The following is a 24,829-nucleotide window of genomic DNA, read 5'->3' on the forward strand; positions in this document are numbered from 1 at the left end:
TTTCTGCAGGTAGGATGTCCCAGGGTGGGGTCTCTGCTCCTCAGAGGTCGCCCCAGATCTGGGGAGGGAGTGATGCAGCTTTCTGGACAAAAGGCTGGGGGATATGTCACATAAACATCTCTGTTGCCAGGTGGGAAATGCTAAACTTCTGTGTCCCTCCAGTAGCATTGCTTGAGAAGAGGGAGACGTGGTTGCAGGGAGCAGAGCTCTCCCCTTACGCCAGTAGTCTGATCTACTGGGACCCAGGAGAAACATGGGTGCTGTATTGAAAACTCTGCAAAGGGCAGGCAGACACAAGGCAAGGAAGTCCTGTCTCACTGGGGCAATAGCACAGGTCATATTCGGAACAGTTCATGTAGAGATTTTATCCTCAGTTGCTGCTGACAACAAGTGAAATTGTTGAGTCTGTGAAAAGGTGAGATGAAAAAATTCCAAATGGTTCTCAAATGTATGCTTCTAAAGTAGCTATAACCTGTCAGTTATGGCTTTCCAGCTTTGTATCTTTATAATGTGGTGATGCACACACCCGGATCAGAAGTAACATAAAGTAACATGAAAAAAATCAGATTGATGCAACATCTAAAAAGGAAAAAAAGATACAAGAACAACATACTTCACATTTCCCTGTCCTCTTGAGTTGTTAAGACCTACTGAGGCTGAAGCAGCTTTCAAAAATCAAAGAACTAAAAATAACAAAAAGTTATTAACTCATCCAGATGTATATTCACAAGGGATGCCTACTTTTAAAATAAAAGGACCAAGATTGCATTTTTTTTAAATCCTTGCTACATTATTTAAGTGTACCATAGACTGTGGTGAGTATACATACCTATATCTTCATTGACTTTGCTTTCTGCAATTCACACTGATTTTTTTTTTTTTTTCTCCTTATCTTTATTTTCTACTGCTCGGTAAATGAAATCAGATGATTCCTGGTTCTTCTGCCCTTGCACAAAGCAGCTGGGCCTGTTTTCACCAGGGCATAAGCATCCACAACAGGGCTCTTATCAGCCCAAGGGGCAGGGGTTGAGGCCCAGCCTGGAGGATGCTGGCATAGGGCAAAGAAGGTGAGCAGGGCATGAGAGTGAGTACCACAAGTTTCGGTACTGGCTCAACTGCAGGATTGCTGAGTGCCCTCGGGGAGGTCCTGGGCCAAGTCCTGAGCCACAGTCAACATCTATAAAATGGGGATGATATTTTCAAAGCTTACATGGCTTTCAGGATGGTAATGACTATTAACGGTCATGAAAAGCTCCACAGGGATGTGGTCCTTATAAGGGCTGCTTTTTTCTCTGGAGAGAAAACGCTAATTCAAATCAGCTGTCCCCACTGGTATTAAAATTGCTATCACTGTTCGCCTTTTGGCTGTCTTGGTGCAATCTTTCTCATTTTAGAACTAAATCTGCATTTTAAAGCTTTAAACTGGAATTTGACCTCCACAGCTTGGCCAGATTCTTTGAAAATAAGGGTTGGAGCTTGCTTTTGATTTTCAGTTCGCACTCCTGGCCACAACTAGGCATGAAAGCATAAATACTAGCCATCAGCATTCAAATAAAAATGACTCTGGAGTCCGAGGAAAAATGGTACCATTATTTGGAAGCCGTACTACAAACTGTCAGTTACCCTCCTTCAGAGCAATAAAACACAGATAGTTTTAGTGAAGAAGTAAAATTAGTTCCTGAGTTTCTGTCCTGAGTTTCCTACCCCTGACTGCTATTCCAAACTGCAGTTTAATTCAGCTGTTTGTGTGAAGATGCCCTATTGGGATAAGGCAGTGAATCTAGCCAATGTTGCGGAGATGAATGCCTTTATTCTTCCTGAAATAAAAATGGTGTCATGGGATCTTTCATGCCTCCCCACAGACAGAAGCTTGATTTAAAATGTCATCTGAGAGATCACATCACTAGAAGCACATATTGCTTCCCAGCTCAGTGCTAGGGTGTTGACAGAAAGCAATAAAGTGTCCTCAGCCATGACACGCAGTTAGACGTTGTGCTCCAAAGTGCGGCTCAGCACTCAGACACCTGCGCTGTGGCAAGGGACAACCAGGCTCTTTGGTCTCTGGACCACAATGGCAGGATTGCACACCTTCGCTGGAGATATTTTCCTATGTGATTCGGTGTAAGTATGGCTTTGTAAAGAGCTAATGAACTTGAAACATCCCAGCTGCAGCATTTACTCAGCTCGGCTTTTGACAGTGTAATTTACTTTTCCCCATCCACACCGCTATTTTCAGACATAGTACTAGTATTTCAAGTGTAAAGATCCTTGCTAAGCAGAAACTTCCCCACGGTTTATCTGTTATTTAAACCATCCCTTGTGATGTGTTTGCTTAATGGTGTCAACAAACTCCAGCTGACATTGCTGGACCTCATGGACTCCCGTCATGCCCCTGAGGAGGACTGGAGCCTGGGTCACCAGGAAGCAAAGGTGGCTGCTCCTGCCATCAACTGGGAAAGATGGAGCAGTAGGCAACACCTCAGCTTCATCCACCCATCACTGCAGGACTACCTCTCAGTCCAAGCCTCCTGACTCAGCAAAGAGCTACAAAATCTCCAGAGATAATTTGTTTTTGCCATGGTCCCCACAGAGTTTCTTGATTGAGGGAGAGAAGGAAAGAGTTTTGTGGTTAAGAAGAAGGCAAAAGACGGAGTGTGCAAAGGAACAAGGCTTCACTGGCTGGAGTGGGATTGCCCTGAGGAGAGCAGGTCTGTGATGGGCATCCAGAACGTGCCTGGAGAAAAGGGCAGCCCAGACATGGCCCGCTTGGAGAAGCACTTTCAAATGAAAAGTGCTGCTGTTAGTAGCTTGTGACTCTTCAGGCTTCACAAAACAGGCAGCCTGGGGAAATGGAGTGCATTGTGTGTCCAGGTATGCTTGCAGAAGGAGTGAAATTTTCACTGAAGTTGCTAAAACATGATTTTTAAGCCTGGCTTGACATCCTGCCCATCCCATTGCACAGTATGTTTAGGAGAGGCAGGCAACAAGCAGTCAGGGTACTGCTTAACCAACACTTGGCCATGAGAAAAAGGCTACTTTAGCCACAACATGGAAATCTCGACTGCAATGAGGTTACTACCAGAAGTAGAGATGTGTCCCCACTTCCACCACACAGCATGCCTGGCTTTCTGTCCTGGTAGCCCATGTCCTCTGGAGCAAACCCTTTCTCACCCATCTCCAATCTTTTTGTGGGAATTTGCTGTATTGGAGACCAGCTTGGGGCTACTTTTTTTGGCATGGGGTCTCTGGGTCAGCTCTGCTCAGGTGTCCTCCAGAGAGGTTTCCAAGACAGTAAGTGAGCCAAATACGTAAATTATCCTGGAAAAAAAAAAAAAAAGTGTTCTTCAATGATCCGCTGTCTTTACAATGAAGGCAAGAAGTAAATAATATAAGCAAATAAGCATATCTGTGAGGCCACTAATCTGAGAGGGAAGAAGTTGAGCTGATGGGGGAATGACAACTTCACAAGTCAAAGGGTTTAATGGCATGGCACTGGCTCCTCAGCATACGAAATCTGGTTCAGTTTTTGCACTGCTCAAATCACTGTGTTGGTAGGTGCTGGCCTGCATCACTGCTGACCATCTCTGCAAGCAGGGAAAACTTGCTTGTTTGTCTGCAGCCAAGGTAAGGGACTCATCTCATGCTTCTGCCTGCCCCTGTGCAGCATCACTTGGGTCACAGAAGCGAAGGACAGCTTTTCCTCCATGTCCACTCCCAGAAACAGCTTCTGAGACTGGTCACAGAAACAACTCTGTGTGAAGCATGCCAGCAGAGGCCAAGGCAGCAGGCTCCCCTCTTGCACTCCTACAAATGCTGCTGCTGAAACACAACCCTTGTTTTAAATCAGCTGCAGTGAAACGGAAGGCTTTGAGAAAACAAACTCCCTCCAAACATATCCTTAACTTCATTTCCTCTGGTGGCCCTCCTTCTTTCTTGGCTAGGTTTCATGGGTCCCTTTGTATTTTTTTTTCCTTCTTCTAATTTTAATTCGCATCCCACCAGGAGCTGTTCTTTCATAGGATCTGAACTATGAAGTTTCAGATGGCAGTGAGAGCTGAGACAGGGACTTGCCTGTGTTCTCTCTGCTTTTTTCTTTTCTCCTTTTTCTAGGTTTTAAGCTGAGCTCTAACATACTCCATATTTTATCCATTACAGAGGATTATTTTACACCACAAGAAAAGTAGATTGCCTGCCCAGTCTGTAATCATACTAAAAAGATTAAAACAATAATAAATACAGGGTTTTTTCTTAAAATATTTTTTTCCCCAAAACTCTACTTCTATTGAAATACAGCCATTTGAGCATTATTTATTTATTGCATTTCCAAAACCACAGTTGGATCATCCTTATCAACAGTCTCTTCTTACAAAGACAGCAATTTTCAACACCCTAAACACGGGTAGGGTTAAGATCTGCTCACCCTAGCAGTTCAGCCAGAGTAAAACTGGCAGAGCCTGGCACCATTTCTGTTGAAACTGTCTTCTGAATCAGACCCGGAGGAGGAAGGTGAGTGATGGGCTGGCTCCTGCTCTCCAGTTTGCTCTTCCATGGGTGGCCTGTGGACTCCCATAGCCACATTGCAGCAGACACCACCCATGCTTGCTGTGGTCTCTGGGACTGGTTCACACAAGCATGCAGACCATTACTCGCTAGGCATGGTTAATGAGGTCTTTGATACTTTAAGGCAGTGGATTAAATTATTTTTGGCAAAAATCTGATCTTAAGTGCAGTACTCCCAACCCAGGCACTCTGGTGGGCTCCACAACTCCACCAAAATGCCACTGACTGGGATTGGGGTTTACATCTGACAGATTTTCTTCTCTTCCATTTCTCTTGTTGGCAGAGAAAGTTGAGGTTTGCCTCATGAAATCCAGCCCTGGAGCACAACCGTCCACATCTTTGGAGGGCTTCCTCAGGCCTCTGCCACTCCTTTGTGTGTGTGTGTGTATTCATATATATATATATACGTGTGTGTGTGTATATATATACAGATATATATATGTGTGTGTGTGTGTGTGTATGTATATACATATATATATGTGTATATATATATATATATATAAAAGCCGGTTGCAAGTCCTTCCCGAGGCTGAGAGCCCCGTGCTGCAGACTGACCTCCAGCCTGGCGGTGTCCCCGCCGGCGTTCCGCTCCCCGCGGCGCCAAGCCCGGGCAGCGCTCGAGTCCGGCGCCTCTCCGCAGCCCGGGGACCGGGGCGAGGGGAACATCCCTGTGATGGAGTCACCAGCCGCTGGGTGACACTCTTGTCCCGCCAAACCCCGCCGAAAATGCTGCCGAGGCGAGGGCCGCCAGAAGCCGCGGCCGGGGACGCCCTGCCCGACGGGTGCAGACCTCAGCCCGCCCGCACTTTGGTTTCCCGCCCGCCTTCACCTCAGCAAGCAAACCCGCGAAATTGGGCACAAAAAGAGTCCCTCTCCTCGAGAGGGTGCACAGACAGCACTTGCGATGTGGGGAGGTGTTCCCGGTGCCGGCAACGGGCAACCTTTTGATTGGTATAAGGGGTAAGGGTTTTAATCTAAAGTATTCAGGCTAGACGTGAGGAAGGAATTTTTTACAATGAGGGTGATAAAACAGTGGCACAGGTTGCCCAGAGAGGTGGTAGATGCCCCATCCCTGGAGACATTCAAGGCCAGGCTGGACGGGGCTCTGAGCAACCTGATCTAGTTGAAGATGTCCCTGCTCATGGTAGAGGGGTTGGACCAGATGACCTTTGAAGGTCCCTTCCAGCCCAGACTGTTCTATGAAAACACCGCCGAGTCCACACTTTGTGTTTTCTGTTTGTCTGGCTGATTTCTTCCTCCTAAACAAATCCGAGCACTCCGCAATCACTGACCTGCACTGTGGTGGAGTCCATGATCTCCCAGTCCCACTGTTCAGCAAAGGCACAGGAGGCTCTGCCCAAAGACCTATGGCATTGTTTCCCAATCAAAAATGCAGCCTATGGCACTGGGCAGTGCTGACTAGGCATAAACCTGGACATCCAAACTATGTGACAAAGCCCTATCAGAGTTATGCACAATGCAAAGCTGGAGACCCTCAGACTAAGCCTTTATGACAGTATTTAGGTATTTTACTCCCATTGGATTCAATAAGAGTTTAACACTCAGATATCTTTGTGTTAATCACACTAATAAAAGGTAAGTGCAAGAGAAGTAGGTTAACACAGATTTTGAAGTTCATAATTTGGCAGCAGCATTTTACAGCGTATTTTCATAAACTGAGTTCATTTTGTCACTCTGGTAACACTAGTTACTTAATTTTTTCATGTTTTTTATTAAATAGAATGAACTTTTAGATGCAAAACACTAAATCGTGTAGCAGCGGGATAATATTTTAAATTAACGTATTTTCATATTACTTGTGTATGTTTATTTTTAAGCTGGCAAAGAGCAGATGGGCAACTACCAACAAACATAGGATAGTGGCAAGAGCAGCTGGACAATGCATCAGGTCATCACTATTTAAAAATACATAATTGGGACTTGACTATCAGAAGTCTCTTAAAAATGGGAACCAAGTTCTTACTGCAAACATCAAACAAATTTTCCCGTGTTCATCACTGGTGAAGTTCAGCAACCAGCTGTACTTATGGGCATTTCAGTCTATTTAGAGTATTTACACTGATGTTTTCCAAACAAAAGAAGAAACAAGACATGGGAACAACTCAGTAAATACAGATTTCAGATGTAACATCTACTGAAAAAATCATTAAGTACCTACCTATCTGTTTGACCTCAGGTCCATTAATTCCAGAGTGAAAGCTCTGACAACTGCTTCTTGGTGTGGGCTTTTGGAGAAGTCTTTCTTCTTGGTCCACATCGTTCCCCCACAAAGGATGCCCCCATCCTACATGTGCACAGCAGCAATGTCCCCCTGTGACTTCTATATCCACTGGAGGCTGATGAACCCAGATCTCCACTGAAGCTCTAAGACATCATTCCAAGTGGCTGCCAGCTATGCCCAGTCAGAGGAATTCCTCCTGGAAATGCATATATTGAGGGATTGCAGATTTGACGGGATTTTATATGCTGTAGGATTAACCTTTACTCAGCCTATATGCTGGGGAGGAGGATTTAAGTGATGTGCTGCAAAATGTCCTCTGAATATATTAATATTTTCTCCTTCTTTCTTATTTCACTTTAAGCCTTATTCAGGAAATTGCTTGTGGTTTAAAGGTGAGATCTCTGATCTACCAGCAAATACATCTCCCAGGGGCCCAAATGTGCATTTTACACACAAAAACCACACTGGTGTCTGTCAAAGCACCAGTGTGTAAACCAAGGTAAAGTGGAGATGCAGAGAACGGAGAAGTGTGCTCCTGGAACCACAGCAGATGAAATAGCCCATCTCTGGAACTCAGCAGGAGCTCTGAAAAAACACAGGATACAGCACTAGCAAAACCGTTCGAACGGCCAAAGAAACAATTATTTGCCTGAATAAAAAATGGTTGAAGGTTAGATACGCCTTTTCTTGAGCAAAACTGCATGTTATTGTTTGGGTGGTTTGAATTTCTGAAGGTTGGATTTCCAATATAGTCCAAATATAGCCTGAGTGGGAGTTCAGCCATTTATCATCCTGGGAATACAAAGCAGATCACAGACTAGCCCCGAACTGCTCGTTCTTGCAGGGTAATCATAAACATGAAACAGGTTTATGTGCTTCAAAACTGAGTGGCCAGTACTTAGCACGGCAGGCCAAAGAACATTTATTATCCCAAACCCTGCAACAAGCTGTAAAGATTTCAGTTGTATCCAAAACATATCATTAGGTCTTCTCTTGATTTCTGGAAATTAGAATCTTCCCAAATATCTCTGAGTGTTTTCATTACTTCGTAAATTTTCCCCAAATAGTTTAGACAAATGATTTTCAGCAGATGGCTTGTTATGAATAGCTTGTGAATTTTTCACTTTGACATCTGTACTGTGTTTACTGGGTGGTTTAATCAGTTCCTGGGCTGAAAGACTGAAATGTTTGCAAGGGAGGAAAAACTAACACAGGATACTAAATAAAAAACAGTGCATTTCAAGGACAAACATATTCAGCGGACTGGACTCAAACACTTTGAGAGATTTCCAGCCATCGCTGACTACCCTGTGGATGCTGGATTCCATGATGTATGTATACCCACAAATCAAACTCATCTTGCTCAGACAAAAGTGCAATTGTGAACCTCTTATTTTTGGCAGCCATGTTATATAGTCAGAACTCATTAGCAGAATTTTTGCTCCAACGAGTTATATTTTAACCACATGCCCAATCCTGACTGTCTCGACACTGATGTGGAGGTATTGTTAAGCAGAGCTGCATGTCCAAACGGGGCTACTTTTATCTCCTTGCTTTGTCTTTCTCAAAATAACATTGGAAGATAAGGTACACTCTTTCTTTGATCACTAATCTCCGACTCTTGAATGGTGACCACAAAGGATAAGTATGCATTGAACAGAAGTCCTAATGACCAGCACATGATTACAGTTTCAAGGAATGGGAAAATTAAAAGAGAAAGCAAAAACCCCAAACATGGGTGGAGGCTGGAAAGGAGGAAAAAAGGGTTGGTATAAAAAAACTCAAATATTGTCAACAGAGAAAAACCATAAAACAAGCCTATGCATTTACTGATAAGAATTAGCATATTCTTGCTTCAGTGGTGTCCTTTCTTACATGAAGATAGTTCAATTAATAAGAAAATCACAATAATAGGGAGCAAGCCATGAGGACAAGGATTGTCTCTGTGGTACGTTCATTTGGTGCATGGTACCAAGGGGTCCTGGCTCCTAGCACTGCCATAATGCAAATATTAAATAAAAACAGTGTGGGAGGGAGTGGCAGGAGGTTGTGAGACTGCAGTGGCAAAGCCATCTGCAGCAGTGCAGGCTGCAACACGCTCCAGGCTCCAGCCGTGCCTTTTCTCACGCCAGATGCTGCTGCGCCCACCGCCTCGGCTCACCCCTGTGTCCCCAGCATGTCTGGTAAGCCACGGCCGGCCTCGGGTTTCTTGAAGGCTTGTGATTTTCTGCGCTGAGTTGCCATCCAAATGGTAAGTAATAAACCCTTTAATAATTAATAACCAGTCAGTAATATCTTAAATAATTCAACAAACAATTTGTCATCTTTCGTTGTGATAGAAGATGTTGGCAGAAGAGCAGCTGAGAAAGGTTTCGTGTCCATCTCACCTCTTCCCAGGAAGGGCTTTGCCCCAGCCCAAGCTCAGCCAGGTGGGTGCAGCCTTCAGGGAGCCCACCTTCACCTCAGGGGTTGCAAGTGGAGACCTGCCAGTCAGAGGAACACAGTGAGCCACGTTCAGCAATCCTCTCCTGTAAATGACGGGTATGCCCAGAGACCTATTTCTGGAGACATTCTCCTACCCACTGCCCACAGTGATGAGACACTGAATTCGTGTCTCCCTTGTCCCTGCTTTCCTCTTGCAGAGCTGTGCAGACCCTGGAAGCCACAGCTCCTGCTTTGGAGGAGCCTGGTGAGTGGCCAAATGGCCCTTTATTCCCATGTGGTTTAAGCAGCAAGTCCCAACAAGAGGGATGTTATCTTCCAAAGGCATGGAGAAGACCTTGGAGCAATGATTAGTTCAGAGAACCATCCCAGAAGACAAAGCTCCAAGAGAAAAAAGACACCAAACATGCTTCAGTAAAAAACAGTAATCTTACCTGGTTAGACTGTAGCATATGTCTGCATTGTAACCCTGACATCACATTTAGCACAAACAGCACCCAGAAAAGTCAGTTGAGCTCTTCAGGTGCTTAAAATCATACAAATGCTTAAGATTGTAATTCAGCAAAGCACGTAAGGAATACAAGTGCTGTTGGCTTATGCATAAGGAATGTGCAATAAGTTACAGAGAAGCACGTTTTTTATTATGTTTTAAAAGAAGTCTGTGCTCTTATTTCCAAGTAGTTCCAATCCTGCTAACGGATATGATCCCCTGCACACAATCTTTTTTAGGCGAAGATGTTGCATTGGTTCCAGAGAAGTTATGCTGGCAGAAAATGTGGTTCCCTGCAACTTAGCCGTTCCCCATGTCTAAATAATTATTCTCATTTAAGAGATGCATTTTAATTTAATAGCGTCCACCCCGCTATTAAAAGCGCTTAAGATGACCCCAATCTTCTTGCGAGCACCAGGCTGGAGCAAACAGGCAGACAACACACTGGAGCATTGACGAACACCAAGAAGGATAGCAAGGGGACCAGGACAGAGCATTAAAGAGCTGCACTGCCCAAGAACCACACCAGAAGGAAGCATGGGCCATTTCTGCCATCACGACATCCACACTGCGCTTTGAGGGCAAGAGCTGGGGCGTTTTGCAGGGCTTGCTCGCAGGAGATGGTCTAGCCCAGAAAAGCAAGGGAAAATCAAGCAGCACCATTCTTACCCTGCAAACATGTCTGTGGCTAATTGGTACGACACAGCATTTTCAAAAGCTCCAAAGCAGGGCTTAGGTGCTTTACCTGTCCCCAAACAGGTGTAAACCTCTACTTATTAAATCACTTCGAAAATTCCTTCTGGGCTTGAAAGTCACTTTGGTGACACAGAACAGGGAACAACAGCTGTTTTTATCGGCAACCCCAGAGGACAGGGGAGCAGAGGCAGACAAGCCTTTCCTTGCACAGGAGGGTGCTGGTCCACAACCTGCCCGGAATCCCCTTGCACTGAGATCATGAAGACAGCCCCAGCCCAGTGGGAAATGGCTGGAGATTGCAGGCAGCTAGGCTGAGGCAGCCCTGAAGCTTTCTTTGAATCAAAGGATTTGGACTTTATCCCGTAATGCCTTTTCTGTAACAAGTAACATCTAAATTATCTCTCATAGGAGCTAGTATGTGTGTCAGTGCTGGCTCAATGCTGCCATTTGCCAATGAAGAGAACTTCTTTGGGAGCTCCTAAATAATCTCATAAATACATGTCCTTGCTCACAGGTCTGCTCACCCACTAACACCAACACAACACTAATTAACTCCTCAGAAGTGCTCTCCTAGCCCTTGGTTTCTGCTGTCTCTCTCCAGCCCTGCCGATGTTTCTGCTTCAATAGATTTTATCGTGCTTATGAGAATCCAAACATTGTAGGTGCTGTGTGACAGCAGGCTTGTCCCACAGCTCACTCCCATTTGATGGTTGCAATAGTTTTTGACTTCATTTTGAAGCAGTCCTTCCTCCGCTTTACAGGTTTTTCCTCTCAATAACCCCAGAACCTTTTTCGAAAAGATACAAGCTGACACAGTTGGTTGATGTCAGGAAAACTGTCAGCTACTGTATGGGCAGAAATCAGCCTTCTGGGAGATGCAATGCATTATTCATCATCTTCCGAAGATCATCTAAAGGTCAGGCTCTTCTGGCCTCGAGGTACATAAGATATGCGTTCAGCGTTATGGGCTGGCTACAGTTCCTGTACCTGGAAGCCTGAGGTATTACGCAAGGAGCTTGCATCAGAAACTTGAAAAGCAGAGATGGCTTCATAGCTTTGCAGATCACTGTTGCTGGGATCAGATATAGCTATTTATGGGTTTTTGGAGACACCCTCAGTCTACCATGTCAGGAGAGAATCAGCACTTCAGGCTTTGTGAAAAGGTAGTGCTTTTTCTGTTTCACTGCTGAGAAGCTACAGTTTTTACTAGTTTTTCTCCTAACTTTTGGATCTGCAGAGTCAGAGAATAAAAGCCTAACAGAACTTCATCTTAAATGACAAATAAATTAATTCAGTTTCAGGGCCACCATGGCAAGGTGCCCAGGGCACTCAAGGCAGGGCAGATGCTGCCTCAACTCTCAGCTCCTGCTGTCTGGGTTGGGTGTTCTAATTTTTCTGAGATGTCCAGTTTCCTAGGGGTACCCACCACTCTGGGAGTTTTGTTTTGACAGTTATGTAGTCAATCTCAATCATCCCCCAGCCATGCTTTTGGCCAATATTCAAAGCATCTTTGGGAGCCATTTAACATAATGAGAAGTTTAAAACATTTCCGTCTTAGAAACAAAATATAACTACCCAGTTAGGTGGAAGATTTTAGGGTGCTGTATCAAGCTATACCAAGAAAAGTTACAAAATCAATTTAAAAATTCAGGTTTTCGATATCTGGGATTTAAAAAGACAATGATTGAAAAGTTATCAGTTCTAGCATAGCTATTGTCAAGCAGAAATACCGTTTGTATCCTGGAAGTACAAAGCATTCCCTCATACCTCCAGAAATACCAGAGTATTTTCTGTTTGCTCTGATGCTGCCTTTGTTTCTACTGGTGAAGACAGACACATTAGAAAGGCTTAAACTGGACCAGATTCACATATTCAAATTTGTGCTGGTCATTCACATTGCAATATACATACAATTAAAAGGGCTAACAAGTACAAGCAGAAACAGAAACGCATCAGGCTACTAATTGTAGCAATGGTGTAGGATAATGTGTCTTCTTCTTCTACTTGAGGAACATCTGTAAACCAAATACAGTGATTCTTTTTCAATTGCTTGAAAAATAGACTGCAATGCCGTGGATTGATCACTGGTCAAACTGCAAAAGTTCTGCAATTTTAATTGCAGTCATTAACTGCCACTGTCCTGTGTTGTCCCCCCTAAGTAGTACCTGGGGCTTTGCAGGGTTGCTGTTTCCCAGGCTGCACAACACTCGCTGTGACGCTGTGAGTGGTAGCTTCTGCGGTCGTAGCTATCACACTGCACAGGGATCTTCACTTGCTCGTTTTATCTTACTTGAAGGCTGATTTGTACATCCGTCAGCTTTAACCAGGTCTGTGTTTGATCTGCCAGTCAATGCCTGACTTGAGGTCTGCTGTTAGCATCAGCCCACGTACTATCCTGTTTGGATTTGGTTGGTGAGACATAAAACATGATAGTGTTTTGCCTCGTTGCTTGGGTAAGTGTGGAGCACACGTGTGATGGAAAATGCAATATGCATGCACACACACCATTGCTAGTGAAGGGCATTAATCTGTCCCAAATCCAGACTTAGAAATACACTGGATAATCTCAGAGTTACGCTGAGGACCACTCTACTGTGTCCCCCACCACCAGCTGTAAACAACAAGAGGGGTCTGGGTGCTGAGGGGAGACCCGTGTGGTGAATTATCTGGTGTAGAGTTCAGCTGCTCAGGCAAGAACTGTAATGAGCTGCCCTCTGCCTAAATGACATCTAATTTCCTGGCTTGCAGATGGGATGTGCATCAACCCCACTAAGATATGATGTGCCTTGGCCCACAGCTTCCTACCTAGCTGACACCTGACAATGGACTTGGAGAAGCCTCATTCATTGTCTTTCTTTGCCTCAATTCTATTGGCGAGGTCTCAGCTCAGTTCCACAGACTAGGGGAGAGAGACATTCTCCACCCTGCAAGAGGGTCTTGCTGGAGACCACAGAGGTAAGCTGCATACACACAATTCCATGGGACCAGAGGAGGTGCACCTGAAGGTGCTAAGGGTGATGGCCAATGTTGTTGCAAGGCCAAGCTCTGTCATCTTTGGAAGGAATGGTCCCTGATGACTGGAGAAAGATTCCTACCTTCAACAAAAAAAGGCTGAAAGAGGAATCTGGGGAAGGACCAGCTGGTCAGACTCAACCCAGTGCCTGGGAAAATTACGAGGTGAATCCTGAGGGACTCTGTGTCCACATCATGAAGGACAGGAGGGTGGCTAGGAATAGCCAGCATGAGTTATCCAAGGGCAGTGTGTCTCTGATCAGCCTGCCTGCCCTTCTGATGGAATAAGTGACATGCTCTGCAAGGGTGAGGAGGACAGTGGATGTCACTTTCCTTGACTTTAGCAAGGCTTTCACCATGGTCTCCCACAACATCCTTGTAGCCAAACTGAGGTGGTATGGGCTGCATGAATGGACTAGAGAGTGGGTGACAAACTGTCTGGATGCTTAGACTCCAAAGGGAGTGGTCATGGATTCAGAGTCAACCAGGCAGCCAATTATGAGTGGTGAGTTTTGGGGTCAATACTGGGGTCAGATTCGGTTTACATCGATATCACCCACGACCTGAGCAATGTGAGATAACACACCCTCAGCAAGTTCACAGACAATGTCAAAGCAGGAGGAGCTCTTTATCCTTAAGGGCAGGGCTGCTGTTCAGAGTGACCTGGGCAAGGAGGACCTCATGAAGTTGAACAAGGACAAATGCAAAGTCTTGCACCTTGTCTGGGATAGCATCTTGCAACACTGGGGACTTACTGCCTGGGGAGCAGCTCTGCAGAAAAGGACTTGAGGGTCCCAGTGAGCAACAGGTTGAACATGAGCCAACAGTGTGCTCTGGCAGGGATGAAGGCTACCTCCAGACTGGGTTGGTTCTGCAAGTGTGTAACCAGCAGGTCGAGGGAAGAGATCCTTCCCCTGTTTTCAGCAGTAGTGAGACTGCACCTGGGGTTCCCAGTGCGAGAAAGATATGGATATGCTACAGCAAGTACAGCAGAGCATCACTAAGATGGTTAGAGAACTGGCACATGATGTGTGAAGAAAAGCTAAGGGAACTGGATTAATTTAGCCTGAGAAGGCTGGAAGGACAAGAGGCAGCAGTCATGAGTTGCAGGAAGGGAAATCCTACCTGAACGCAAGGAAAAACCTCTTTGTTGTGAGAGGCAGGTCAGACACAGGAGTGGGAGCACAGAGAGGCTGGGGAACCTCCCTCCATAAAGATTTTCAAAACCACCCTGGCAGCATTTTTGCTGCCTGCTAGCAATGCAACAGCCACTCTTCCAGGGACTACAAGAAACAAACCTCTTTTACTCGGCTTATTCTTAAATGCCTAGCAGGAGCCAGAACAACAAAAACTACCATTTACTGAGTGAAGACCTGAACACTTCTTAGGAATAGAGAGACTGTGACTGGCCCAAGGGCAGCATAAGGGCAGGAAGGTGAGTGCCTGGAGCTGTGGCAACACTTGGTCTCATCACCTTGGTATGGGACATCAGGGAATTACTGAGAAAGCTGCTAGTGGTCACAGTTTAGTTGGAATTTGGCCTGGAGTGAAGTCAACAAGAACAAAAAAAGCCTCTGACATCAAAGCTTTCCTTTCAGGGTCAATTTACACCCTTGAATTGTCTGTTGTCTGAGTCAATCTAACAGCTCGCTGCTGAACAGGACGGGTTTGCTTACCTCCAAGGACCCCAGCCCTCTCCTGCTCACCCAGCTCCCTGGTCCCACTACCTCCTCTGCTTGAGAACTCATCAGCCCCTGCTGTCAGCTGTCCAGGGTGTCCACAGACAAGCAGCAAAGTGCAGAAGCTAGAGGGAAGGAGCAGGGCTTGCCCCTTTCTGAAGTGTTGAGCTGTTAGATTGGTTCAGACACCTCCTGTCACCTCCTTGCAAAGGGCTGGGTGGGAGAATGGGAAGGAGGAGCTAAGGGAGTTGTCTAACTGCAAAAGAAAATCCTGCCATTAGAAAGGCAGAAGACAGAATTTCCCTAACTTAGTTCTGACAACATCACTTGGATGGCCTCAGTGTGTGAGAGACTCCCTGGTACGTGGTGGCCACAGATGCAGTAGCAGTCCTCCCCAAACATCCACCCTCCCACACTGCTGGCAGTGCTTAGACTAGCTGCTCTGCTTGGTCTCTGCACAACATATTGCAGGGTGCATTTACTGCCCACAGAGAGGAGGCCACTGACTTTGTCCCCTCAGGTGTCCAGAAGGGCAAAACCACAATTCCCAGATGGATGTTTCTCTTCCATTTACCTATGGACAAGGAAGCAGGATCTCCAGCTATCTAACATCACCTAGTATAGAACCTGGCAAGGAGAGATTACAGATTTACCATTTATTTTTACATAAAAGAAGCTAGCAACATGCATGGGTCAAATCATCTTTCTGCTTCATGCATCACAGCCTAGAAGGCTGCCTTTCCTACCACTGCTGCAAATCAATCCTTCGAAAGTTTCCTGGCTCAATCTCCAAATCACTTATCTTTGATTGTTTCTAGTTCCACTGTATAGTCTATCGTGTCTCAAGGCCACGGGACAAAAGCCAGGAGTTCTACAGTGCAACTGCTCACTTAATTCCTTGGGTGTCTTCCCTGCTGATATACAGCAGAGATTGGCAACTAATCTATATATAGTACAGCACCACAGTCGAGACACAATGGCTGCATTCAGCGTGCATACATGATGATGTCAGCAATGGCTGTTTAATTGCATCATGGGAAGTAAGGGGAGAGAAGAATTGGAAAAAAAAAAAAAAAAAAGAAAGGGGGCCCCTGGCCCCTCCACTTTACCTAATTTCCTTCACCGCCAGATGGGAACGCATGGGAATGCTGGCCCCGCATCTCGGGACCTCCCTCCCCAAAGCCTGGCATGGCCACATCTGTTTCCCTGATTTCCTACGCTTCTGATCTTCTTCACCTGCCCTGCACCCCACCACCTTGGGCGAGCTTCCTGAGATGCTGCTACCGCCATTTGATTTGGCTTCCTGAGGCTCGCTCCCTCCTTCCTTATTTTTACTTCTCCGGCTTGCAGTAGCATCCAAAGGCCGGTAGCTGTGAAACACGGAGGAAGGGTAGGGTCTGCACTGTGGAGACCACACAAGCCCCTTGGCTGCTTTTATTTAAACAAATGAGTATCTGTACTGCCAGGCAGTGGTTCACAAAAGAGGCTGTCAGGCTCAACACAACTTCACTGCTCTGCGGCTAGCAAACAGAAGGTATACAAACTTCTCTTCCCAGCAGCCATCCATCACCATAAATGTACATGGGTTTTATTTGAAAGAAGGAACAACACCCTGCTTTAGTAAAGCAAAAGAGGGAAAAGATCCTCGGAGTGACAGCACTACCCTCTCTGAGACCTACAGCATCAGCCAAATCAACAGCTCTCCAATTTCCCCAAAGCCCTGCCTTCCCTTTGCAGTTCCCACTCCTGCAAACAGTATCCGTGGTATCCTCCATTTTAAGAAAGTTTCCCTTTGTCTTATCCCCCAGCCTATTTATAGCTCCTGTGGCAGAGGTGTATGCAGAAGGATTTACACCAGCAGGCGCAGGGCCCTTCAGGGCACAGGGAGGAGACACGCCACAAAGGACATTTAATAGCCTCCAAGAAATGCACAGCTTCTTGGGGCACATTTTCTGGAAGGAGGCTCTCACCCAAAGGGTTCCAGCCATCTGTTTTCTCATCAGCACATGAGAGGGGCTGTGACGTGAGTGATGGGCTGCTCTTGTAAGCCCACTTTTACGAAGGACCATAGGGGTGCCATTGGGGTCCCACACAGGAGAGGAGACAACCATCAGCTCCCACTGCCAGGGAAAGATGCCCAGGCAAGAGCTTCTCCCTCTTTGGCTCCTTTGTGGAGCACCAAGGAGGGGAAAAGCCTCTTCACAGGCCACTTCACGTTCCCAGAGACTTTGAAGAGAAGCTGGATTGGAGACTCCAATGGCTCGCGTATTTCATGAGCACACAACAGTCTCATCCCGTAACTTGAACTTGGAGGAATCGCATGATGCAAGGCAGCAAAAGGTTCCTCAGAGTCCATCTTACAGCTCTCCCTACAGGAAATGGAATTATAACCACAATAAATACTCACATGAACCAGAAACTTTGATTATCATTCTGCATGGCTGCTGGCTTGTTCATTTGCTCTTGTAAAGGAGCATATTCCCTTTGCATGTATGTCACTGACCAGTGTTGGTTTCAACATACAAAACCTTGGCCATTTCAGGTCCAGACTAGCTCAAAGCCTATTTCCCGCTAAGGACAATGCAGAAATACCTCTGTTTTTCTCTCTCAGCATTCAACTTACGCCTTCGGAACTGACCTGCCTTGGTCAGAGCAGAGGTGGGAAAGAGCAGCACCTGAATGAAGGTCAGGATTAGTGCTGCATGTAACACAAAATCATTTGAGGGCATCTGCCACTTTCCAAGGGTCATGGTTTGACAAGGCAAATGGCATTGCATGGCCCTGAAGGAGAAGTGGTCTGTCCAGGTCCCCCAGGGAATGATGATGAGGCAGAAAGGGATTGTAGAATCATAAAATAGTTTGGGTTGGAAGGGACCTTCAAAGGTCACCTGGTCCAACGCCCCTGCAACGAGCAGAGACATCTTCAACTAGATCAGGTTGCTCATAGCCCCGTCCAGTCTGGCCTTGAATGTCTCCACAGATGGGGCATCTACCACCTCTCTGGGCAACCTGTGCCAGTGTTTCACCACCCTCATTATAAAACATTTCTTCCTCATGTCTAGCCTGAAAGGGATGGGCAACACGTGGATGCAGATAGCCTTAAGATATGGACGATATGTCTTTGCAAACAAGCAAAGAGATGGAAGATACTTGTGTCCCTCTGAAGAGGCTAAACAAGCACCTCACTCTTCCCCACACAAGGTCAGCCATCGCGGTACTGCAGCATGTTAGGGAACACTCACACGTCCTGTTTTAGGGGCTGAACTGGGGGCTGGTAATGAATAGCTGAAGGTGCCAGGCTTCTTAGCTCCCGCAGCCAGATCTGGAAGGGAACAGCTGCCCGCGCCTGGAGTTTACACAGCTGTGGGGAAGCGTTAGCAGCTGACAAGCTACTCTCCCTTGAACGGTAGCATATACCACCTCTTGCGGTTAGAAGCACTCCCCCAGCTGAGCAAAAGTATCTTGTGGATATGAATAAGAACGAAGGTAGAACAGACTTTTGAGTTACAGACGAGTTAACTGTCCAGAGAGGATAAATGTGAAGTGAGGTATCAGAGCAGCAGCGGTGTCAGGAAACGGGAGGCTAATAGCAACACATCTGCAACTATTAACCCATAATGTTGGCACCTGCTTTCTACCTCCATCTGCTCTGAGTTTGCATTTCTTGACCTGCAGAACATGTTTACAAGACATGGCTATTTTGCCAAGCTTTTCCCTGAAGGGAAAAATGATCTGATGGGACATTTCATTGAAGATGAGTTTGAGAGCTTCTAATACTACTACAGCATCAGTTTTTGCAGAAGTCCAGCATGCAGACAGTGAAATCACTTGAGGGCCAAAGGCTGGATTTTTAGGCCATTCCAAATGGTAGGCATCACATCTGAAAGCTGTGACAGGGTTAGAGCAGAATCAGGGTGAGAAGAACAGACATTTACATTTTCTGGCTTTGAGCCCATCCTGGGGGGCAATAGTTGCACTGTCATCATAAAAGATTAAAGCCAACACAGGTACTTAGTCTAACAAGAAATCTGATTGAACAGATGGTGAATAGAGAGAGATTTGAGAAGTCTGGAAGGGGAAACTGGTTTTAGAGATGCAGTCATTGGGAGGTAAAGGTGCTAACAGTCCTTGTGATGCGAAATCCCACTATGTGGTTAAAAAGGGTTGATTTTCATCTGTAATTTCTGAAACAAAGAAGGATGAATCGGAAGGCACAGTAAAAGAAAAAAAAAGAAAAAAGGAAAAAAAAAAAGAAAAAAGGAAAAACAAGAAAAGAAGAAAGATGACTTAGTTTCCTCTCAGAGGCATACCAGGTAGTAGGAGAGTTAGAGCAAGGCTTAAGCATAAAGGTGCTCAGAGAGACTCTATCAGTAGAAATGAAAAAAACTTTCTTTAACATCCAAAAATGACACCTTCACATCAGCTGACTGCAGACCTCAGTGCTGTAAAGGCAAGACAGTAGGTGTTTACTTCTCTCTGAGAATGGAGAGTAGAGGATCAATCCCTAAACCTGGTTGTGTCTCTAGGGCTAAAAGTAATGTCAGCTGTTTGAGTGCAAGATGCCCACTTCCCAAAGCCAGACCTTGAAGGGTGTAGAGATGCAAAAATGCACACCAAGAAGATGTATAGATTTCACTTGCACACGTGTATAGAGAAGGCTATCTCTGTTCCCCTCTGGATCCCATCACATCCTAACAAGCACATCTTTAAACTCAAGGTGACCCTGCTGTAGAGCAGACGGATGGGTGGAGGAGGGGGCATCAAGAACTTGAATTAATATGCTGAGCAAGCCAGTTCCCAATGATTTATACCATGGGGACAACTTCTTTGCTCCCCAACCCTGCACCCTGCTCAAAATCCAGCACACCATACAGGAAGCTCAGCAACACATGCAGAAAGTTGAACTTACTACTGTACTTACTAATGGATCCAATGACAGATATATGGTTGAGCGAGAGTCAGTATGCAAGAGCAGGCATGGCAAATTTGGAATCTGAGGCAAATTTAGAAGTTTGTGCTCACAAGAGGAAAAATGAGGGAAAAAAATAGCACAAATCAGTGCTAAAGTGGCTGGACTTAAATGTCACAGTTGTCCATGAAGTGTAGTCATGATGAAAGCCAAAAAACAAGACGGATATTCCTCTGAGTGTAATTAATAAGTTGCTAACAGTGAGCTAAAAAATGACAGCAAAACCTTCCTTTTTGATTTATCTGGGACTATTTGACAAATGTGAAAACCCCCAAAATTACACCAGCATCATGGTTTTGCCGATGCCTTTCCCAGGGGATAGACCTGTGGGAAGTATTCCCTTTGTACATTGATTTACTAGTCAAATTCTTGAGTATGGGAGGCAAAGATCCAAGCAAGAGGCAATGCTCTGTCTCCTGCCTCTTTCCTGATGAATAAAGAAGGAAGGGGATTCTTGGGTGCACAATAGTAGTTCAGTCCTGTGTGTTTATTATTACCTATGCATGTTCAGGGACTTGGACCAGCTACTTGGCTTCTTCTTTTCACAAGCCCTGCTGAGCTCTGAGCTTGCACAGTGAGTTAGTGCTCAACATAGCAGGGCAAACAGTATCTGACTGCTGGACCACTTCACGCAGGTGGTATAGGGGAGAGCTCCTTATGTGAATGTTTGCCTCTAAAATTACAGTAAAATATCCCCAAGCCCACAATTACTGTACCTGGTTCTATTTAACAAAGCTTTTAACCTCCAGACCTCTGGCTTTTCCAGCTGTATTGCTTTTGGCAGGAACACCGTTCTGTTTGTTCTGTAGTGCTGCTGGCAGAAAGCAGATGCTTTCCTTCAAGCAAACGAAGCTTCCAAGTACGGACAGTGGAAAGCACATCCTGACATTGGAAGCAGATGCTAGCAACTGACTCAGGTGCAGTCTTCTGCCCCAATGTCCTATTTTCCACTAAAATATAAAGGGTAAAAGGAAAAAAATATGTATTTTTAATGAGTACTGTAGCTGCAGTGGCTGGACACTTAGTCAAGGACAGACAAATGTTGCCAAACAGAGATTTTCCAACTAGGTGGAAGCTGGACAATATCCTCAGAGCTTTTTGATACTGTCTCTGAAGATCTGGACAGTCATGCCCAGATTTTAGCATTGTTAGAATGTCTTAACAGCTAATGTTTTAACACAGCCCTGATTTCAACACAGTTTAAATGATGGGCTTGCCTTTAGTACAAATGACAATGTTTCAAATTCAGACCAGCAACAGCATATGAACGGAGGACAAAAGAAAGATGAGAGAAATGGATGTGAAAAATACTGGAGAGAAGGAAATAAATGTGAGAAATCTCAGCATAGCGACACAAAGGAGAACAAGCAGAATGCAGAGAAATGCCTCAGACACTCACGTAAGCTGTGAGTTTTCATTTATTTGGCACAGAGGGACAATAGCCCCGCTAACCAGGATAGCTATTGTTCTTTTGTTTTTAAGAAACAAAAAGGGTAAATGCGAAGCACTAGCTTCCCAGGGAAAAATCATATAAATAAGTTCTCATCCTGCTGTCTACCAAGGAACCAGAAGCCTCTCGTGCTTCACCCATCGCCCTTGTGCTGTTATTCACCCATGTGTTTGTCAGCTTAGAAAACAAATGAAATACATTGAGGCCTTGCTCTGTCTGAGGAGAGCTGAGGCTTTTTTATGGCAGAACAAGTTAATTGGATCGAAAACCATGAAGTCAATGCACTAAGCAGAAAAACACACGGTGCTATCTGCTGTGTAGTTGAGCACACACATGCTCCAGCAGCTAATGTTTCAGAACGGTGTATAATATTGTATTCTCTTTAGCTTTATTCCAGCGTTTTTCATTACAAAGACGGAAAGCCATCTGTAATCACAGGAAGCCTGAAAACTCTGCATTCCTTCGGCAGTGGTGGAGGGAGAAGAAAAGGAGGACTTTGACCTAGAAAGACAGAGGTGCCCAAATATGAGGATGACAGCTGGGGAATAAGGACCCACTGTTCAGGGACAGTGAATTGCTTATAGGCTTTTACAAGCTGAGGGAGGGTGTAAGCTGTAAATGAGGTTCAGGAGCTTTGGCACAAATACAGTGGATCCTGTCAGCAAAAAGGACCTTCTACAGCAGATAGGTAGCCTCGTGAACCCATTAGAGCTATTTGAAGCACAGACCCACAGAATTCCCCTCTTCAGGCAGTTAGCTGGAAAGCAAACAGCTGTCACGGAGGAAGGCAGGGATGTCAGATATGCCTGGAGACATACATCTGGGAATTTCTGCCCAATTAAAGTATTTCTGAACGCAAAAGATGATGGTTTCTACTGAGAGAGCCAGCGGAAAGCATTATCTGGGAAACCTGAACAGATGAACAGCGCATTTGTTGTTCAGGGAGTTACCATTCTTCACAACAAACTGGCTTCATCTGGAAAAGGACAAGCTCCGTGGCACCATAACCCTCTGCAGCAACCACAGGACAAGCAAACAGAGCTGAGGCAAAGCTCAATGATTTTTTGACCTCTGCTAGTCAAAGTTGTGGTGGGTTTCACCTGCATACTCAAATACGAATATATGGATATGTAATATAAAGAACACAGCGCCCCAGCCAAATCCTTTAGTGATACATACAGCAAGTTCCCAGATGAATATACCACTGAGGGGCATAATAAATATTCATGCTTATTTACAACTTAATGCAGGTTAGTTGCCCCATGGACTTCATCAGTGATTCCCATTGCCTGGTGTCACATGATGATGTTAGTGCTCCTGAGTTTCTCAGTTCTCTGAAGGGTTTTTGGTGAGAGATCCTGAGAGATCCTCGCATGTGTAGCTCATCACTGTGTTTGGTCCCTGTCAGCAAAAGACAAGACATCTTTGTTTTTAAGTAGATGATATAAGTTAGTGTTATTTGTGTGTCCAAGGCCTAAATAGCATTAGTTATTTGAATATCTAAGGCCTAAACATGGCAGGAACATTGTTCAATGTATTTTAATAACCTGATTCCTTTTCTGTGTTGTTTGGTTTTTTTCAATTTATGATCATTACTTAGCACTAATTGGTTTTGAGCTTATTTTTCTTACTTACAAACGCTTTCATTTACAAATACATCTGTATCTTTTCGTATTTTTATTCCTTTCCCTATTTTTTTTGGCTTTTCAAACCCTGAGCCAATTTAACGATTTAAAACTTTCCAGCATTTCCACTTGCCCTGCTAAGGGTAAAACGCCATGCGTCCTCCCTTGCTAGCACAAGCCCCACTCAAACAAGAGGGTGGCCACTCAGTCATGCTGCAGCTACAACTTGCCTTTTAGCAGTTGCCGGTTGCGAGGCTTTTCATTAAAACAAAATAATCGTTGCGTTTTTATTGAAGTTCGGTTTCGCAGCAGTGCAAATGGCATCGCCGCTAATTTTTTGCTAACTTCATCGCGTCAGTTTAAAGGAGAGGAAACGTCTGCCCCTGGCGAGCAGCAAACCCCGGGCTCGCCCTCCCGGGCGCGGCAGAGCCGGCAGCAACCGCAACGGCACAGAAAGGAGCCGGAGATCACCCCGGGACTGGGCGTCAGAAAACAATTCATCGAGCGCCTTAATGTTTAAAACTGCATTAACGCCCTGATGCTTTCAAAGAACGGCCCTGGAGCCCCGCTCGCATCTCAAACGAAAAAAGCGCGGGGGGGGACACGGGGGGAGGACGGAATGGGGGTGGAAATCGCCTGAGCCGCGTCCGAAACGCGTCAAACCAAACTGGGGGGGTGGCGGCGTTCCCAGTGCCGAAACCGGCGATATGCACAACTCGCGGGAGGGCGGCGGGGCTGGATGCGGGGCGGATGGAGGGGGGCCGGTCGGGCAGGAGGGAGGGCGAATGTTTCCTGCCCGCCGCCACCGCCCCCCGGCCACCCCCCGCAGCCGGGCGGAAGTCAGCCCGCGCCGTCGGAGCTTAAAAGGCTCCCGCACGCCACGCCGCCCCAGAGCCGGCGGCCGCAGCGGGGCCGGAGCGAGCGCTGCTGCCAGCCCTGCCCGCCGCGCCGAGGCGGGCCATGCGCTGCCCCGAGCCCTGAGCTTTTTCTCTTCCTCGCCCTGGGCCGCCCGGCTCTGCCCCTCCGCACCCCGCCAGGCAGGGGGAAGGCGTCCGGCGCGATGGCTCTCCCCGGATCACACGCCGCCCGGGACGGTGCTGCTGCATCAGTGAGTAATTTCTGCTAATTCACCCCCCGGAGCTGGTGGGCTCCGGCTGGGCACATCGCTGGGGAGACGGGCGTTTTGGTTTTTGCTGCTTTTTCCCCCTCCTTTCCTCCCCCCTTTTCGGGTTTTATATTATTTTTGTTTTCTCAATAAAACACCACGCGAAGAGGCGAGATGACAAAGGAAATGTGATCCTAGGCGCTGCAGGGGCTCAGAGCGAGCGAGAACCGGAGAGAGGAGGAGGGGGTGAGGGTAGCTCTCTCGGATAGCATTGCACAGCGGCTCCAATTTGTGCGAGCGAATATAATACACCCCCCATGAATAATTCAGGACGGCCGGCAGGGACCTGCCGCTGTTCCTCTGCTCGGCCGCGTCCGCCACAGCGTGTGTGAGCCGTGGCGCTGACCTGCCCGCGGCCGGCCGGGAGAGCCACCCCAGCCACCGCGGCCCCGGCGCTGCCTTCCGCGGGGAGCCCGGCTTAAAGGAACGCGTCCAGCGGGAGCGGCGTCTCTTGAGAGGCGAGAGCGGATTGCTCTTCCCAGCCGTCCCCGGAGCCCCT

At 46.3% G+C, this 24,829-nt stretch overlaps 1 protein-coding gene across 2 annotated transcripts in view; it reads left to right on the forward strand.

The window, feature by feature from the left end:
- The first annotated feature begins 24,067 nt into the window (after positions 1-24,067).
- TRIM71 (tripartite motif containing 71) overlaps positions 24,068-24,829 on the forward strand; it is a 66,093-nt gene continuing 65,331 nt past the window's right edge. For both annotated transcript variants that reach the window (XM_071804918.1, XM_065832676.2), the window contains exon 1: positions 24,068-24,273. The gene's annotated coding sequence lies outside the window, so the exon portion shown is untranslated. The remainder of the gene's footprint in view (positions 24,274-24,829) is intronic.

Source organism: Patagioenas fasciata, chromosome 2 (assembly GCF_037038585.1).
Source record: "Patagioenas fasciata isolate bPatFas1 chromosome 2, bPatFas1.hap1, whole genome shotgun sequence".
NCBI lineage: Eukaryota > Metazoa > Chordata > Aves > Columbiformes > Columbidae > Patagioenas > Patagioenas fasciata.